Source organism: Azolla caroliniana, unplaced genomic scaffold, assembly GCF_043228905.1.
Source record: "Azolla caroliniana isolate FFs.n. ecotype wild unplaced genomic scaffold, voAzoCaro1.0.p SCAF_9, whole genome shotgun sequence".
In the NCBI taxonomy this organism is placed as follows: Eukaryota; Viridiplantae; Streptophyta; class Polypodiopsida; order Salviniales; family Salviniaceae; genus Azolla; species Azolla caroliniana.
The window spans coordinates 3,999,353-4,005,352 of NW_028230444.1; positions in this window are offsets into that span (position 1 = coordinate 3,999,353).

The window sequence follows — 6,000 nt, forward strand, 5'->3', positions numbered from 1 at the left end:
AAACTACTTCGAATACCTATTTGTAGAATACTTTAAAAACATGTTTTTTAGGAGAGATAATATACTTGTTAGATACTTAGAATACGTTAAATACGTGAAACATTTTGAAATGATAGTTCTGAAATGTAGAATGTGTTAAATATGTATATTAGAGTATTTCAAACGTAAAATATGTGTTTTTTTTAACAATTATGATTTCAAGCAATAACATCCCAACCTAAACGTTGTCTATGTTTTGCACCCCCAAAATTTGCCTCAAATAAGCAAGCATTAAGTGTTTGCCATAACCCCAATACCTCAAGAACTATTCGAAAATGCGTTGAAGTGAAACAATATGTGAAATGAAACATTGGAATGGGGGTTTTAAAACCGTAAATAGATCAAATAATAAAGTGATGCATGCTATATTTTAGTGACACTATGTAAACATTGCATCAATAATATCCCACTTTCTTTAGGCATAAATGAATCCCCAATCATAATTCTCTAAATAAATCCCAAATCCATTGTTATAAACAAATTGCCACATAGCCATCCCATCTCTCTATTTATTATTGAGAGAACCCAAGTTTGATCCTCGCCATGGGCTAAGCTCGTCTCATAGGTTGAAATCAAACTTTGACATTAAAAAGATATCACTTTTCACTATTATTTGTTGTCTTTTCGTAAATACGATGCCCCAATGCTAAGCTAGTACAACGTACTTACAACAAGGGCCTACACACATTCCTCTTACAATCACAATATGTATTCTTGATTGTAATGTACACTAGGAAAATTCTTGAACACAAGAGTCATTATTCAATTCCATACATGCTATGTAAACATGTTTCACCTTTGGTTCCATAGGTCATATATTTATAAAAAAACAAATAAAGATTCACCTTGGTATTAATGGAAAGATGCCCAAAGACTACAACGAATTCATACAGTAAATTATAACCCTCATACCCACATCAACCAACATGTCAAGTATCAAAAGCCCTCACACTTTGCCTTAAACAAGTTTGAGAGTCTTAGTATCACACTTTGATACAATGCTCTGCCTTTGATCATATTTGACCGTGCTTTCCACATATCTTCGACCCAACCCAATCCTTTCACGACTTTCTCTCACAACCACAATGTGCACTCTCGATTGCAACATTCATTGGTAAAGTTCTTGAACATTGAGAGTCACTACTCACTTTCACACGTATCATGTGAAATGTAATATTTTTGGTCTCATAGGTCATATTTGACCTCCGAAGACGATAACAGAATCTATCTATCTATCTATTTCCAAAAGAGGTCAAGATCTCGAAATTGTTGTTGTTTCCGAATCAGGACATCACGCTCACCAATTATTGCCTCATATTAACCTCTGAGAGTATGTAGGAACATTAATCATATCTCCAAAAGAGGTTAAGATCTCTGCCCTTTTCCAAATTTCTCGAAATTGTTGTTGTTTCCGAATCACGACATCACGCTCACCAATTATTGCCTCATATTAACCTCTGAGAGTATGTAGGAACATTAATAATATCTCCTTGAATAGATAGAATCTATCTCTCTCCAAAAGAGGTGAAGACCTTTGCCTTTTTCCAAATTTGTCAAAATTGTTGTTCTTTACAAATCACAACATCACACTCACCAATTATTGCCTCATATTAACCTTTGAGAGTATGTAGGAGCATTAACCATATCTCCATGACTAACTCAATCACATTGTGTTTGACTTTCTGAAATACATATTTACATCTAGCCTTCCACAATACCCAAACAACTAAACAAGATATCGTAGACCATGTTGGGAAATTGGTCCCTTCGGATGGGAACTGGACGAGCCAAATCCCGTGTGAACCAGTAGTAGGGACATATTAGCAATTATGTTCGGATGTGCCTGTTGAGGCTATACTTGTAAATAGCCCGAAAGTTATATGAGTATAAATAACTAGGACAAAACTTAGTGTGTGTGTGTAAGTGAGTTCGGGTTAGCTGTAGTTAGTCATTTTTGTATAGAGATTGTGAGACAGAGAGAGAGAGAGAGAGAGAGAGAGAGAGAGAGAAAGACACAAGAAGGTGTATTTGTTGCAACTGTTGATCAGTGAAGATATAGAGCTCAAGGTCGTTGCCTCTAAGTCTCTCATTTTGTATCCTACCTCTCTTCTCATAGTGATCTTGTTTGGAGTTTGTGAACTCCCGTCGTTTTGCCTCTCGAGGTTTTCCACGTTAACATACAATGTCGTCTCTTTCATGTGTAAGCCTATCAATCTCTATTTTTCTATCTTGGTTCTTCCATTGTGTGTTTGGATCTCGGTTGTGGCCGAGAACGATTCTTATCAATATGGTATTAGAGCAAAGTTCTAAACTTCAAACAAAAACGAATGGAAATGGAAGATTCATTTAGAGGCATGTTCAAGCTCACCGGCTCCAACTACTCAGTGTGGAAGTCGAAGATGAGGGACATGCTAGTGGTCAAAGATATCTGGCTCCTGGTACAGTTTGGAGACAAAAGACTAGACAAGATTGATGCATCAACATGGGAGGTGATGCACATGAAGACAACGACGTACATTTGATGCTTCATCGACATGAGCCAATACAACAACTTCAATGAAGAGAACAAGGCTCATAAGCTCTAGGAGAAGATAAACATTATGCTGGAGAACAAGAATGATGTGAATCGAGTCTTAGTATTTCGAAAAATATGGCAGAACATATGAACGCCTTCTAGGGGCTGATAAACCAAACTACCTCGTTTGAAGTACCACTAGTCGACGAGGACTAGCACTGTTGTTGCTCGGATCCCATCTGATAGATGGGAGATGCTGGTCGTCACACTGGACAATGCCGGACTGGAAGGGAAGCAGTTATCCCTAGCAAGAGTAAAATCAAGCTTGTTTGATGAGGAAGCTCATCGAAAGGACAAGGAGGCAATTTCCAACCCAAAGGCCCTAGTCACGAAAAGTGATACGCATAGAGGAAGAGTTTGAAACAGGAATCCCTGCAACCGAGAGAAGTTGGGGACAAGGTCGAAGTCAAGGGGGAGGCCCACATGCTTCTACTATGGGAAGCCGGTGTCGTGAAGATTTTCGGCAATGGTGTAAAAATCACATAAAACTATAAAAGGATGGAGGTCTTGAAGAGCTTTTAGATGCACTTTACTACATAAGAAACATATATCTAAGTGTCAACTTATGTGGGTATAAAGTTTTGCAAAAGAAAAAAGAAAAACTGTGAAATATCCCACATAGATAGGAAAGTTAAGGCCCTGGCTATATAAGCACATTGAGATCCCTTATTTTTTTCATTTGTGTTAAGAGCACTTTGGCCACTTTGTCTAGATGGATGAATGTGGCCAAATCCCCAAAATCGATTAACAATAAAATGGAACTGGCTAGTAATGAAACCGAAATCGGCCGGGAATCAATTCGGAATTGGTTGATAAACTGGAAACCAAACTGGAACTGGCCGGTAAGCAATCTGGAACTGGTTGGAAAGCAAACTGGAACCGACCGGTAAGCAAACCGGAATCGGCTGGTTGGCGGTGGATCCGGTGACGGAGGCGTGAACTGGCGGCGGAGTTGGTGGCATCCGGCGAACTGGCGTCATCTGGCGACCAGATAGATATATAAATAAATAAATATATGTATACATATATATATACACAAAGAGTGCAAGTGTGGATTTGAACCGTGCACCTCCAAGTTGAGAGTGTATAAGCTTACCACTAAGCCAAGACATTTTCATGAATTAATATTTTTATCATTATAGTTTTACATGTAAATTCTCATACATGAGACCTTAAACGAGTGACGTGGTTATCATGCACCACATGTAATACATGAGTGCGAAATGGCAAACATGCATTTTATGCATGTCTTGTACCCTCAAATGCATGAGGGCATCTATAAAAGAGGGGAGGAAAAAGATGGAAGGACTAATGTAAAATTTTTGGAAGCTTTGTACTTTAAATCAAAATTAATATTAAGAAGAAAATTCGTTATCCTTTTGATGATATACCTTGTTCTTGAAATCTAAAGTCAAGAGTTCTTAATCTCTCTCTCAATCTAAAATCAAGCGTTCTATCTTATCTCAATCTCTCTCTCTCTTTCAATCTATCTTAATTCCTTTCTCGCTAAAGCTTGTGCAAACTTTGAGTCCTTCCGGTCCGGAACCTTGGCGGTTTCGCCTCGCGATCCGCGCCTAGTGACGGATCTTCATGACAACGAGGCACTTCCAGAAGAATTGTCGACACTTCCGAAAGGAGAAGGGGGGAGCTGACAATGCCAACTCGAAGAAGTTCGACCGAAAGGGAACATCAACAATCGCGACAAGTGAAGAGGAACTATTGTTCATCACCAAGGAGACTGAGCTACATCTTGTCAGTGATGAAACGACGTGGGTGGTCGACTCCGGGGTGTCGTTCCATTTGACTCCCGACCTGAAATGCTTCTCATCATACAAATCTTGAGATCGTGGTTGTGTAAGAATGGGGAATGAAGGAGCATGCCGAATGGTCGGCATAGGAAATGTGTGGTTGACAACATCAACCGGGTGCAAGCTGTTGTTGAGGCAGGTGCGACACGTTTCGGAGGTCAGATTGAATCTGATATTAGCCGGTCAGCTAGATGATGAAGGCTACATGGGTAGCATCTAGAACGACACCATGAAGTTCTGTAGAGGAAGCCTGATCGTGGCCCGAGCTTGGAAGATCAACACTCTATACCTAATGCATGCCCGGATAATCTAGGAGGAAGTAAATGTGGCAACCGACACTGCTGGTGAGCTTTGGCACAAGAGGTTGTGTCACATGAGCCAAAAGGGGATGCAGAGACTCGCTGAAGATAACCTCATTCTAGAGGCGAAGAACGTGCAACTTGAGAAGTGCACCGATTGCTTGGCTAGCAAAAAGAACAGAACCTCTTTCCGATCGAGATCACCGATGAGACGGAAGGCACCACAACCGGAAGTTGTGGGTTTCCACGCTGAAGACGAAGGACCAAGTACTGTCCGTCTTCAAGGAACTTCATGCTAGAGTCGAAAGGGAAATCGTCCGACAATTGAAAGCGGTTTGAGTTGACAATGGTGAAGAATAACGAGGACAATTCGAACAATACTGTCGGTCGAAGGGTATCTGACTTATCAAGTATACAGTGCTGAAGACGCTATAACTCAATAGGCTGGCCGAGAGGAAGAATTGGACCATTATGGAAAGGGTCCAAAGTATGCTAGCACATGCTAAGGTATCCAAGATGTTTTGGGTTGAGGCGTTGATGACAACAATGTATGTGATTAACAGATCACCCTTGAACGGAGACGTTCCACAAAGCGTGTGGACCGGCAAAGACATGTCATACCGACACCTGAAGGTGTTCAGCTATCTTAGATGTCATACGTGCACGTGGCTAAGGATGAAAGGAGAATATTAGATCCAAAATCTTGACCATGCATATCTCTCGGGTATGGAGATGATGAATTCAACTACCGACTATGGGACATAGTCAACAAGAAGGTCATTCGAACCTAAGACATAGTCTTCATGGAGGAGAAGACTATTGTCGATTGGGAGTTAGAGAAGAACGCATCCTCCTGAGCAGTCGGAAGCCGAAAACCGACTGAATAACATGGAGAGTCGGCCAAACTCGAGTCGACTGTCGAAGTCGGACCGAGAGTCGGGTAGATTGTCGAACATGGAACAAGGTAGTCGGCCGAAATAGTGCCGACTCGGACTCGTATGAGGAGCCGATTGTGCCGGCCGGGGAGAGAAGATATCCTCATAGAGAGAGAAGGCCCCCCTCCCCGCCACTGGAGATTGCCTGATGAAGAGCATGTATTGCTAACCGACGAAGGGAAGCTGGAGAGCTTGGAGGAAGCAAATGGGGACACCCACAACTGCCAGTGGTTAAGTGCCATGCAAGATGAGATGGATTCCCTGCATGAGAACCACACATACGGATTGACGGAGCTACTAAAGGGAAAGAGGGCGCTCTGAAACAAGTGGGTATACAAGTTGTG